The sequence below is a fragment of the Clavelina lepadiformis genome, chromosome 5, assembly GCF_947623445.1.
Source record: "Clavelina lepadiformis chromosome 5, kaClaLepa1.1, whole genome shotgun sequence".
Lineage (NCBI taxonomy): Eukaryota > Metazoa > Chordata > Ascidiacea > Aplousobranchia > Clavelinidae > Clavelina > Clavelina lepadiformis.
Window position 1 is genome coordinate 17,801,899 of NC_135244.1, and position 14,874 is coordinate 17,816,772.

A 14,874-nucleotide genomic window follows, 5' to 3' on the forward strand; every position below is an offset into this window, starting at 1 on the left:
CAATTTAGCTTTGCAATGAATGATAAACCTTGGCGTTTGCTGTTATTTATAATATTGCCTTTGGACAAAAATCCATTTTTTGTTAATCTAATTGGCAACTATAATACTTGATTGCACAATAGCCGACACAATTTTCTAAATGCGTATCTTAATGTATCAACAAGTCGATGTTTAATATTTTTTCAAGTTTTTAATTGCTTGTTGGCTACTACGCCTTTCAAAATAAGTAAAAGTGTTGCATCAATAAGGTGTGTCTATCAAGAATGTGATGTCGTGGGATGTGCCACGAGTGAAAAAAACTTTAAAATCACTGCTGAACACGGTAGGCCAACTTTGTCTGCTACAAGCTGAATTATAAAACTTATGTAAAAAAGAATCGAAATAAACTTTTATGTAAGTTAAGCTGCATGCCTACTTTTAACCTATCAAGTTGAACGGCTGTAAACGTTTAAACTTGTACAGGAACATTATTGGAGAACTTCACCAATGAGGATTTAACTCCAAAGTATTCGTCACTAGATGACAGCATTTATTCATAATGTTTCTAACTGTAACTACGGTATTGCACCCATGCGTAATTGCAGCCCTAGGCATAACTTTACGACGCGTTAAATACACGTTACCGATATAACATGGTAGGAATCAATTGCGGAAATAAGTATTTTGCATCGATATATTGTATGGGCTAATTTGTTCAAATAACAGTGAAATATATAGCAATGACTCCATGTTAAAGTTTTCAGCAAAACATGAACGAATCTGAAATCTGCTTAACAAACAGTTGATGGCATTTTGTTCTCGAAAGACAATTGCTTACATGTCCCAGTTCAGAAAATCTTTCACAACTTGTATTTTTTACACACCAACATTCCAGAGTTTAACAAACAATTTCAACGCTGCAAAGCTTCAGTTTCGCTACACTGCTATCCTCTTCACGAGGTTAAAGGTCATGACAGCTGATCGCTCAAGAGATGAGTCAACATGTTTTAAATTAAAACTAGTTTTATCCAGTTTAAAGCGATTTCAATTATAGCAGAAAACTTTGTGAAGAAAAATATTTTCCAAATGAGCTCATGCGATGCAAAGAGACGCTTGTTTTCCTTCTCTAAGCGATGCGTGTAGTTGACGGTTATAAGATCAGTCTTGGTTGAATGCATAGAAAATTCGCATGAGAACCAACGCTTTGGGTTGAACCAACGCTTTGAACTTAATTGGTTAATTTGATTTAAGTTAAGTCAATGATTTAATTGGACGAGTGCGGCACAACGTTTAGTATTGATATAATCAATGTTTAGTATTTATATAAGATTCTCTACATCCGAATAAAACATTCTGAATAATAATCACACAAACGCATTAAGTTATTACATTGTGACACTAATAAGCATCATTATTTATTCACATTTAAGTTTTCCTTAATGAGCTTGTTGTCTCTGAGTCGTGGGAGCCAGAGCACAGAGATGAAAGAACCGCGGGTTGCCGACCTATGGTTTCAGGTAAGAACTTAATTAGCACACATCTTAATAAACTAAGCATTTGATAAAGATTTTTAGTTACAGTATGTTAGGAAAGTTTGGTCATTTATTATTGTGTCCATCAAGTCCGCATCAAAAACAAAGAGCAGGTCCAAAATAATTTAAGGTGAATGATTTTAATTTGATTGTCAGCATTTTTGCACGCGATGGTGCAAGGTTGTTGACAGCCGAATTTCAAATCTTAAAAGTAATCCGATAACTAAAATAACCTGCCAAAGGTTTGAGAAAAAAGTACTGACAATTTCAATTATTTGCGAACCACTATGCGTTCTATTGTTGGACGTTTTACCAAGCGTTTGCACGATCCATGCACAAAACTTTAAGTAGCATTTTTTCACTTGCGGACAACCAATCAGCGTTCGTGACCAACCACTTAAGAAAATTGTTGTTTAAACAAAACTTTGGGTGCCACTGGTTTAGCCAATAAGAAGCTTCAATGAAAAGGTCAGTAAAAATTCTTGTATGCCTATGCAGACGCTTGCTCAATGTTTTTTTCACACATCAGGCCTTTTATTGTATGTCTTTGTCTATAGTTACGTAAGCCGTTTCATGACCCAGCAAAAACTAGTTAAACTAACAAAATTCCACTGCGGCATTGTCATTGTATGGTCTGAGACAAAGCTGTTACGTAACTCGTCACATTTGAGCGCAAGTTACTTTTAAAGTGATTTTGCATGTACTGTTTATCTCATTATTACTGGACCTATTCATTTGTCTACATTCCCTTATTATTACAAATATATTGACTTATTAAAATATTCCACAGGATATTGTTTAGATTTTTTTTAAACTGATTAAACGTTTAAATGTACCTATTCTGAATTTTGACTTTTTACTTAAAGAACCCGTCGTTTAACGAACAGTCAAGGAGCTAATAAAACTGTTACAGTTATAGGCTGTGAAAATGCTTATTTTACTTTATTTTATACACTTGCCATCTATTATCCAATTTGGTTTACCTTAAAAATTTATGCAAACTCCACTTTACTGAATTAAAAGAGTTTTGAGCACAGGTAGCACAGAAGTGTCGGGAAGGACGTGGTTGTTGAAGTCGTTATTTTTAATCTTTTCTTTTGTTTTCCTCCTGCTGCTTTCTTTTCTCCTCGAAGAGCATAGTACCGTTTCATGCGGCACTTCTCCAGACTATTCTATTTCTTGCAAATTCCTTCCATGTGCTTAGGTCGATGTTGGTTTGTTTCAGAGAGTACTTTAGTTAATTTTAGAAGCGCGGCAGCTTCGGTCTTCCTTGTGGTGTTTTTCCATTTGTAAGCTCCCCATAGAGCAAAGTTCAAAGGAGTCTATGGAGGGCTCCATCTGTATTACGTGGCCTACCCAGCGAAGCGGGTGAATGAAGATGGCAGTTTCCACACAGGGCAGTGAGGCACGGTTAAGAATCTCTTCGTTGCCAACTCGCGCCTCCCAGCGAACTAACATAATTTGTTTTAATTTCCGTTGTTGGAAATTTTCAAGATGGTTGTGGTCCCTACGATAAAACATCCGAGTTTTGCAAGCGTAAAAAAGGGCGGAGAATACAATGGCTTGGAAAATCATGACCTTTGTGCTGACGGTCAATGCATGATTATTGAAAACGCGATGTTTGAGGCGACCAAAGGGGTGGTGTGCTGCCTTTTTCTGGTTTTTGATTTCTATTTCACGTGTGGGTTTAAAGGTATGCTTTTAAGGTAGAAGAAATGGTTAACTTTCTAAAAGGGTGTTCCATTGACATTGATATTGGCCCTTGGAAGGGTTTGCCCAGACGAATGCTGGATGAGAGCTTTGGTTTCTTCGGTGTTTATACTTGCATTCCAAAACGTTCATAACAGCCGTTACAAAAGTTAGCTGGCTTTTGAAAATTATCTGCAGTCGAAACTGGAATGGCGTCACCATCAGCGCACTGCATCTCGTGAACGGTGATGGTTGGTGTCTTGATTTTTGATCGGAGCCGGGCGAGATTGCGAAGTCTGCCATCCATGCCATATTGCAGGTCAATGCCAGAGGTCCCATTCGAGATGTCATTCAGTACTGTCACCATTTATAGCGAGAAACAGGTTGAAGCCAGGATACATCCTTGTTTAAGATCACCATTGATAGGAAAAGAGCATTTTGGTGTCACACCTTACCAACCATACCGTGGTGAAGGGCACGGAAAAGGCAAAACTGTCGTCTGGACGTCCAAAGCGGGTCCATACCGCCGTCCACATTGCGGGACGAGGGATTTTGTCAAAAGCTTGTTTGAGGTCCCAAAAATGAGCATGACTGGCTGTTGCGGCTCTTGACTTTTCTTCTGAAGTTGACGAGCACAAAAATTATGTCTATTGTGCAACGCGAAGATCTGAACCTACATTGGGACTCAGGGAGGACATTATCGACGGGAAAGAGGTGACGATTGAGAAGGATACGTGCCAAGAACTTTTCAAGAAGGACGTTTATTTAGCATAATTTTGGCCCTGGTTTAAGCCAATTGCAAGAACAAATGTACACTTTCCATCAAATAATCAAAAGTCATCTCTCAAACAAGTTTGAGTAACGCCGAGTTGAAATTAAGATAAAATCAACCTTGGGTACGTCACTCACAGTTTCAAAACTGCTTGTCTCGGGAAAATTTTCACGCAGGCGCCATGAGACGCAACGCCATCGTAAGGCAAAAGTTTAAGAGGTGCCGAATATTATCGTTTTTATAAACACACGCTTTATTGTGTTTTAGTGTCGCAGTACCGTACAAATTATCCGCTGACTCTTCTATAATAACTCGCTCTATCAGCTATATACAGTCATGAGTGAAGGCTAGCATTGTCAAGTGTTAAGTTTAAACTGGTTTTGTCCGGATTTTAGCGTCTTCTACAGTGTAAAGGTGAAGCAATAGACCGCTATGTTTTGTTTGCAAGTGTTTTGAGCGTTCAAAGAGCTCCTATGAAAAAGTCAAGTGCTTGGAACCAACCGAAGTAACCTTTTGTGGTTATATAACCTGTTGCGCTTCAGCGATGCATTCAACCCATGCGTACAAAAGGCGGGTTTGAACATCATCATGAGAACGATACATAAGTGCTTCATGGAACGTTCAATATAAAGATATTTAACAATATGCAAATAATTACGATCGTTAGCATTTTATTCTTACCTCTGTTTATTTTGGTTGTTTGTAGTTAACACATTTAATGCATTGCTTGTAAGTTATCCGCGAAAGACTTTGAGACTTTATAAGCTAATACTGTATATATAAAATAATACATCTTCGAACTTTCAAATGAAGAGTGTTCATTAATTTACAATATTTCAATGTCGTGGTTCATAGTAGTCATTATGTTAATGCTATTACAACCTTGCGTGAGCAACTGCGGTATATATTTGGACTGCATCTTCACTACTGCCCCCAGCTGTCTTACCATGCACTCACCTCTGGGCAACCACACCCGCAGATGCACCGCGCCGGTAATTTTCGTTGCCTTTCTAACGTCACTTTGTTCTTTAAACCCACTGTCTTTTCAATAATTCATCATTATTTGCTCAGGATGTGCGTCATTAATCATGACATAATTTTTCGTTCTAGATATACGTAGATTTAAATGCACTCAGCCGGTCCTGGATCTCAATGAAGTGTTTATTTACCTTGAACAATGAGGTTGAATTTTTTTCAACGTAATCTGATAGCGACATGATTTCGCTTGTAGGACGTTTAGTCTTTTCAGCAGAACGCACGTATACAGTGTATAATTGTATATATGTCACGGGAATATTTTTCACGCGCCCGTTTTGAAACCAACACATTTTAATATTGCGTCACCAAATTTGTAAGTCACTTGTTCACGGTTTAAGTTGTTACCGGTTCTAGATAGACTGGATTTTAATTAAGCAATTAGGAAGTCAATTGTTCACGTTGTACACTGTTTGTTCGCACCACTCTTGTAGGTTAATTTAGTCCAATGTGTGTGTCAACTTCTGTTTTTATTCACGCTGTGCATTGTCTCATTCGTATTTATGCTCGTCAGGTTTTCTTATGTTTGCTCACGTGCTGCCACATTTCTTTACCCATTCATATATGCATATATTTTTAGTCTATTTCTTGTGATGTTTTACATCGCTACCCCTAGGGCCTAATTGGAAATTAGCGTCCCGTGCTTATTTTCTCATTGCGTGGCGACGATGGAATCTGTTTTTTTTTTGTGTTGCGCTCGGCTGGAAAGTGCTTGACTGGAGTTACGTCATTCTACGTTTTGATTTAATAGACGAAAGACATTTGTTTTTATTTAAGAGATGCTAATACCTTTGTCTATATTCGGCACACGCAGCAGTCAAGAGAAGGAATGTCAATATAAGTCAGAAGAGTATAAGGGGTTAATGGACTAGCCGTAAAAGCGGGAAGTTTCTGGCTAAAGAAAATCTTGGTTACATATATACTATGTATAAAGATTCATTATGCATACAAAATTTAAATACATTTCACTGTATCAATTGCCGACCAATTTTCATACAAAATATGCAAGAATAGCTTACTATGCTGAACTTTATATAGCATCGGGAGAAGTTCATGGTTACAAATCCTTATGTTACAATTTTCAAGACGCAACAAAATTCTCGTCTTCGTAAATCTTATCTAATGTTGTATATGATTGCAGGTGTTAGTTCACTCAGGTACAAGTTACAGTTAAGCGATACAAAGCGCTATTGACCTGGAAACAGGAAATTGCTATGATGGGCAAATATAAAAAGAACCACACATAATTATTTTCGTAGCGTTTCTTATCACCAGTTGCAAATTCATCATCGTGTAAAAATGCGTAAAAGCGACTTGTTTAACTGCCTTTACATACACCTGCGATTAAGATTATCTTCTGCAGGGCGTACCAGTTGATTGAGTCGTGAAGACGATTTCAACTTTTGCGGCTAACGCTCGTAAAGTGATTACGGTTTTATTGTTGCATGTTTTTGCAAAATCAACTGGTTTAAGAGGATTTGCTTTCAAACTTCTACCTTTGCTATTCAAGATTTAAGCCATATACGCTTGTTTCGAAGCAAACTAATCTCATGTAAGCTAGTGTATATTAAGCGCACACAATTCCACATGTTGAGCAAGTATAGAGATAAATGTAGGTCATCTGGGTGTAATTGTATGTGAAAGTAAATTTTAATAATAGTGGTCTTTTATATTTAATGCTGTTTTCGTTTCTTTACCAGTCTAAATCTACTTGACAAGGATTCGACAATATCATGACAGTCTCGGCAAGCGATAATTATGTTGAAGAAAGTAGGACGCGTCGGCGTGAGCGGTTATCGCAAAACTTTTCTTGCCTGACAACTGACAATTTTTCCAAGAGGTATTTTAATTATACGAAAATTAATTTTTTACTCGCAACATAAAATCGACAGCAGAAAAAACTTTGGAACTCAGAAAACGCTATATTAACCACAAGATAAGAATTGTCACGTGTTCACACGCGATTTAGCGAAACAAATTTAGATTACCACAATCATATGGTCAGAAACATCAGTATCCGCAAGTGGTTATGTCAAAGATGACATTTAACATAAGATTACATGATATCAGAGTATTTGCAAATATTTCAAAGAGTGTATTTTATATTTGCGCAGCACAGCAAGCACGCAGCAGTCTTGTAAGACAGGGATAGCATGTAACAAGTAGTTTAACATTACTGTACATAAATTTACAAACAATAATTATTATTAAAAATTAGCTTAGTAATGTTATAGTTAATATCAGCTCTGCTAGCAATAATGTGTTTTTCTAAATTTCCTGTGTTTTTTGGTTGCGTTCATTTAGACATTTTAAGGTTTTACAGTTGATTTATACATTTGCTTGGTTGCATTTTATTTAACTGCTTTTCTTACATATAACTGACCTCATGAAATCGTCACTGAATATGGCGAGTTTGACAAATCATAGATTACACGGTATCATTCTGGTGAATCTGTTTTTAGCAAGCCTCGCTGCAGGAGCTATGGTCCGAAATCGACCGGTTTCCAAGATATTACCAAACAAAAAGATTTCTGAATCTCCGCCGTCATGGTGGCCAAGGCCCGGGATCAGGGTAGCTCGACAAAAAGCTTTCATTGGTGCTCACCAAGACTCATCACATTCCATGGCAAACTTAAGAAAAAGCAGCATGAACAGGGCTCAGCCTACTAATCAGTGTAAGTGCATTCTTACACTAGCAAACGCAAAGAAATAACTTTTAGTCTGTAGTCTGGATATGATATGATTAGAGTTATGCTCTACGCGTCGACTGTTTGTCATAAATCTATCAGAAGTATTAGTGATCAATTATAACCAGTATATCTGACGACCAATGAACCTAACAATTATTTTTTCCTCTTACAGTTCAGCTAATTGTGTATTTCCATGAACTTAGTTTGTTAATAATTTTTACAGCCTTTACCGATCCGTTGTTTCCAAAAACTTGTGCGGGAAGAATATACTTGGGACTTCCGAGGTGCTGCTCGGAACAGGATCGTAATTGCTTCACAGCAGCCGGGTGTTTTTGCGACTTAGCGTGCCACTTGCATTTCGGCGACTGCTGCCCGGATTACCAGGAGCAGTGTTACGAAGAACTTAAATTGTGCTTGTATGGTAAGTTGGGTTAATTCTTTTTTATAGGAATATATACATATAATGGTATATATGGAATGGTATATATGAATGGAATAAATATATATGTTGGTAGAAAAAAGAAAAAGTGCTATAAATTAAAGTTTTGACTATTGTAAATAACTAAAATAAGAAAATTTTGGATGATGCTATAGTAAAGTGTTTGTCATGAATATTCATCTTTTTAGGTATAACTCTTTGTTTGTTACAATATCACTTTGTCATACGTCACGTATGTTTCTGCGCTGTATTTTACGTATACGCATATGCAAGGTTTCATATCTTAATTGGGTTTTTATTTTTTTCAATTTAGTTGAAACTATAAATATGCATCAGTATCTTTAAATTTTAATCATAATTATTGCTTTCAGAAACAAGGGCGGTGAAACACAAAGTAAATTCTAGGAAAATAAAACCGAATGCTTGCTGTGGTACTTCTCCCTACAACAATATACTGAAAAAATGCTGCGAGGGAAACAGAATAATTCGAATTGATAAAGATTGTTCATGATTTTGTCCAAACGTTTGGTTTTATGATCAATTTTTAGGTTAATTAGTATTATAGCTACACATCTCTTCGCCAAATTATAGTCTTTGCGTTATTTTTTTATTGCTTTATTGTTTTGAAATTGTTTTCATTGATTTAGTTATAACGAACAATTGTTTAATTTTTAGCAAAAACTTTTTAGACGATTAAAAAGTTTGATTGACTTTCAATAGAAGTTTTAAATAAGAATGGTGGACATCTCCAAAATTACCGACAATAAGTAAACGTTTTTCCATGTTTTTTAAAATGTGCAAAAAATATTTTACGCTATTATGTTGGAGTTTTGCATCATGCTTACCATGTATTCTGAAATTTTGCGCAATTTTATGCGTGTCGCGTTCTTTGGTTATTATATGCTACTACTGTATATGTGATATGCAAGATCCTTTGCTTTCTTTTCTTTAGTTTAAAAATACACATTACTTAAATGTTATATACGTACTCACCAGTAATAAACACCATGTAAAGTGGTTGAAGACGCAGCCTGTAATAACAGAAAACAAATATCTGTTTCGTCGGGCCGTTTGCCGTCTTAGGCAACAGACTTTTGCTAATCTGCTGTGTATAGTATGAAAAGCTCAGACTGATTAATTAGTATTATTGTCCGAAATGACCTCGCATATTTATTTCCGTTTTAGAGAAAAATGAAAATCAATTCACTCGTCATATTTGCAAGTCCGATTTCTAAGATCTAAGTTTTATCGTGTATTTCGTTCGTGAGAGTAAAACCGAATATCCTGTTGGCTGTAATTGCTGGTGGTGATAAATCATTTAATGATTTATGACTGCGCAAATTTTCAAACTATATAGAGTAATGTCATATTATCAGACAAGCAATTAAAGCAAATTTTTCAAAACTTGGCCAAGTCCAAAGAGCAAGTCAATTGCTTTCTCACGGAGCTAAAACGTCATTGTTTCAAGATCTTGAGACGACAGTCACGTTATTCAAAATAGTAATAATTAATTTCCAATCTCTTTGCTTTATCCTTATCCGCCTACAAGCCATGTCAATTTTTGCAAGAGTTTATTTCTGTCACTCCGCATGAAAAGAACAATTAATGATTATAGCAGCGGCCTATAATTGAAATCTCTTGTGTCTGTTAGTGTCATCCACTTGTTCAAGGCGTGATGAAAAGTAGTCATCTGTGTAATAACCGATTATACCGTTTTGACAGTTGCAATTTGAGGGTTTCCTTTCTGAATATATACGCGTATTTTTAATTTGACACTCCACAGATACTGTTTTGTTTCATATTTGTTAATTGTTTAAGGTGGTTTGAAAAGCATGATAATGATATTTTTTATTTTGATGGTGATTCGTATATTTAGCAATTATAGCTGTTATTTTAAATTTTGTTTTTTTGTCAACTTTTAATTGAAACAAATAATAAAAACTACTTTGATTATTGTTTTCAACCTCTCTTCTGCTTCAAGATTCCTGTTTGTTGAAAATCTTGATATAATGATAGTCGAGAGATTTATTCGCACATTTGTTCTTATCCTTTGTCATAGGTCGTTAACATGAAATCAGTACAATCATGACAGTCAACTGATTATTAGAAATATTCAACACGAATAAAATTTTTAAAGCGCTGTTTACAACTATTTTCCTGTGTAAGTCAGTCACGACAACCGAGACTGAAAAGCAAAAAAGAGTAGTAACATAGATCGATTATTTTCAATCTAGGACGCAGCAAGCCTTTTTGCGGTTGTTAAACGTACTTTGAGAGGTCTGTAAAATGTTGCACTTGCAAGAGGTTTAAAGCTTGCTAACAAAATTATACGAAAAGCAAGAATGATTAACAACAGAAGCAAATGCTCTTGGCTTAAGCGTCAAACCGAGGAGAACAGCGCGTGTAGGTAAAATGCGAAAGAAATTGATTAAATAAATACTTTTGCTCATAAAAAAACTGTTAAGCTCTAAAAATCGAGGTTAGTTTTGATGAGCCAAACTAATAGAAAATAGCGTGTACAGTTTTTCGTTAATGCAATACCTCAATTTAATTTTCTTAGCAAAAAACACCGTTTGGGAATAAAAGCGGTTTGCGTAGCAGCATGCCATATAATGATATTGCAGAAAAGAGATCGCTACATGACTGAGTAGAATCCATGAAAAAGGATCGCCGTTAAAACAAGATTAAAAACATTAAAATAGTTTGAAAATTAATTAAATTTAACTTTAAGTATTAAGATGCATAATCAGCAGATTTCTTCACGCAAGTGAAGAATATATCTCCAAATTCAAGAGTCAACTTATTTGAGGTCGCATTCGTCGTGTCGATTTAAACGTTTTGAAACGGGAGTTTTTGCAACATCGTTGTTTGTTAGAAACGATCAAATGTATTTTCTGTGAGTTAATCAACCGCAGACAGTCGTGCTAATCTTCATTTCAAACGCTAAAGAGGCGAAACCGTTATACTTCGTTAAAAACTGGCGAAAAAAAACAAAAATGGAGGTTAAAAGACAGAAATCTCTTTCCATTACAATTAAATAAAAGCATAAAAACTTGTCAAAACGTTAGAACCTCAAATTATTTTCTTCCTGATTAAAATAAGAACAAAAAGTACACGAGTTTACAAAACTGAATGACGTGTATATAGTCACTATTTTTATATTACTGTGTATGTTGTTGTTTCTTGTGGATTATTGCTCATTTTGCTAGCTTTTACCGTGTTTTTAGGTTTGTAGTTTTCACCCTGGGCGTCTTTATCCTAGCCTTGGTTACTCTTTTCCATTTAGAGTTGATTGCGCTCACCACGCACGCTTTGTTACTTTCCCTTCTTTTCGTCCCATGTCGCAATAGTTTTGCGGTTCCATCACCGTATTTCCCTTATATATGCTGACTTGTTTTCGTCATAAGGGAGAGAGGTGTTGTAGTTTATTCGGCTGAAGACGGTCTTGTTATCACGGTACCCTCTCTCAATTGCACTTATCGTGTTGGTCATCCCTTATTTCTGTGGTAGACACGACTCTATACCTTTTGTAGTTATCTACTCGCTTCTCTCGTAACTGATAGTTTTTATTGCTGTTTTTTTTGCCGTTGTTTTTATAAAATCTCTTATAATCTCTGTGGCGTCACAACTCGCCGTTATAGTGATATCAAATCCGTACTTTTATCGTAACAAATGCAGCATACCGGTGAATAAATGTTTGGTAGAAATGTTACTGAAATATTAAATAACCCAACATTCAAGCTTATACGTGATTTCTAATGACATAGAAATAGAAACATAGAAAACAAAAATTTACACATTTACGTCCAAACGACCATAGAGTTGTACCTTAGTCGAATTTTTTTATCAAGCGACCTTTACACAAATATTACATTTGCCTGCAAGCCCAGTACTGACTGATTTCATAACATTGTTAAAATTAGTTCAGAAAAAAAGTTTTATTTAAGTGATTTCTTTTACTTTTACTAAGTAGTTTTATTCATGTGCACTTTTACTCTGATTAGTTAGTAGTAGTAGTTAAGCCAAAGTAACGTACTTGAGTAGACTTACCAAACGGTAAAGTGAAAGTAGTCAGTGTTGTTGTTCGAAGATAAATTGCAGTACATATTTTGAATTTGCAATCACATCTTCACAAAGCGTTTATAAACAGTCTACAAATTATTTTCACGTATTTCACGTAACAATGCTCTGACAAAGGACAAAACTACAGCGTCTGAAACTATATAGCTTCACAAAATTATGTTATTTTCCTACAGTTGTATTGCTTTTGGCAAGATCGTGGTAATTTGTGCTTTCACAACCTTATACTTATGATCGATAACTACTACTCAAACTAATTCTTCAGTAGTTTAAAATAGTCTATTTTCTACCTCATATATACTTGAGTAGTTTTAAATAGCAAAACTTTTGTAATGGAGTAGATTTTTTTCGGGATTAATACTTCTGGTTAAGTAACTTATGCGGTTACTTTAACCATTGCTGATTCAAATAGCACCAGCAAAACGACCGCACATTGTCGCTAAAGCCTTATTTTTTATAGCGTTCACTTTATGATATGTTGTTAAATCTAACACAAAACTGGGTATTGCTTTTTGCAATTAAAACAAAAGAATTTAAATGAATTTACAAAACCCATTGACAAAAATCATAAGCCGCCTTGTTGTCAGCCTATTGTTGCAATTATTCTGTAATGTTTCCTGCAGTTTGACATTTCAAACATTTCTCAATGATCCAAACAAAAGATACTTGGTGGGTTCTGCATGCATTGTGCTAATTGTCATAATTAGCCTTTGTTCTAAACAAAGATCTTTGTGCAGATCTGATAAAAATTTTAGTGATACTGTAATAGTGATATATTTTGAGTTAATTACTCTCAAGCGCTGTGCTATATTTTGGCCCTTGCGTAATGAGCGTTCTACTTGAAATACAATAATGGGTTAAATAAGTCTGTAACCACAAAGCGCTCTCCGTTGTAGCATTGGCTTTTGCATAAACCAATATATTAATAGAACAACAACACCGTTAGCTTGATCAAAGTACGCAATCCCATTAACCAATCATCTCAATCGTTGTAGAACGCCCCCAAAAGCCGCAGAATATGCGTAATTGATGAAAAGAATCACGTTTAACTTCAGGAAAAGAACGCTTGTGTCATTTCGTTCACTGTTCACTGAGCTCTGACTTGCCGCAGCAACGAAGGGTGACGGGTCAGAAGAAAAGAAAGGAACCTTGCTGGCTGAGTCGATTGTTTATTCGCCAAAACACTTGGTTACTAGATTTTTTATCCTTTATGATGGTTTGCAAAAACAACAACCCAGGATTAGGAGGTTTTTCTCACGTGAGTTGCGTGCAAAGGGTTTTACGTCTTTATTTTACTTAGCGATTTGCTGGAAAATATTCCTATTTAAATTGTATAGTATTTAAACTCTATCACTCATGAACTAATGTCAATGCGGAAGAACCATATCGTATATTTTATTTATGACACAGGCCAAAAAATAGGTGAAAAAGAACAAAACTGTTTCGGCCAATTTGGGGTGAAATATCGAAAACTACACTTCTTATTCCTGAATTTTTATCTCAAATATGTATAGCCTGATAAAATCATTTGATGAGATGATATTACATTGCGCCCTATTATACTCCCCAACTTTATTTTGGCATAACATTCTAAACAAAGGCTTTACTATATAATGCTTTAAGCACCGGATTATATTTCGGGAAAAAAATTGTGACATGTGAAACTAGTGTTCATTTAGGTGTTAGATTGAAGAAAGTGAGTTTATCAAAACGTAGTGATGATAAAACCGGGAAATGGTTTATTACCATAATCTTTATCCCCGGACTGTGGAAAGTTTTTGCACCACTGCAACTTTACAATGACTTCTCGTCGCTCTAGCCCCGGTTACAGAGCTAACATTTTCGCAAGTTTCAACGGACACACTCGTTTTTATCTGTTTTTGATGCATTGGCATTTGTTCGAAAGTGGCACTCTGGCAACATTACTGGGAGAACGTTTTGCGCTGGTGAATAACAATAGATTTATAATGAGGCATCAAGTGATTATAAAAAGCTTGAGCAAAAGAAGTGAAGTTTTAAAGTTTCAAACTTAAGTAGCACAAATTTGGTTTTAAAGTCTTTACAGCTTTGGTAACCTGAATATAACTTGCTAAATAGCCTACACAATTAAAGTGATGCAAGCAAGATGTGGGGTGAAGGTTTTCACCAAGGTGTCAAGTAAGTTAAAAATTGATTGATATGTGAAAAAAACTGTAAAATAGCCAAGTTATACGGCAGCAGACTATACGCAATTGTAAGCCGGTACTTCATACGTGTTTGTGAAAACAGTAGCTTAGGGTAGACACGAACACAAAAAAAACTTGCAGAAGTACATTCCTTTATAATCCTAAACATGCAACTTGATATATGCAATTTTTTTGGTAGGCCTATAGGCTACTTTGTTTGCATATCTACGGCTTTTCTCCAAAGATCTATGCAAGATTTGTGTTTACACAATACTTTTAATCATATAAACCAGATGGGGGATTTGCAGGTCATAAATAGTTTAACTTAAAAATTATACGACATTTTCGGGCTGACAAATTTATCCTAAGTTTACTGTAAACAACTTAGTACCATTGGTCAAAATTTGCACAAGTTTAAACATAATCCATTGCAATCATATAAACACGTCATTGAACTTGGTTCACTTAATGGTGTTAGTAAAATATAACACGT

The 14,874-nt window shown here is 35.5% G+C and overlaps 1 protein-coding gene across 1 annotated transcript in view; it reads left to right on the forward strand.

The window, feature by feature from the left end:
- LOC143461311 (solute carrier family 22 member 2-like) overlaps nucleotides 1-14,874 on the forward strand; it is a 162,342-nt gene that overhangs the window by 144,107 nt on the left and 3,361 nt on the right. The gene's annotated exons all lie outside the window — the stretch shown is intronic.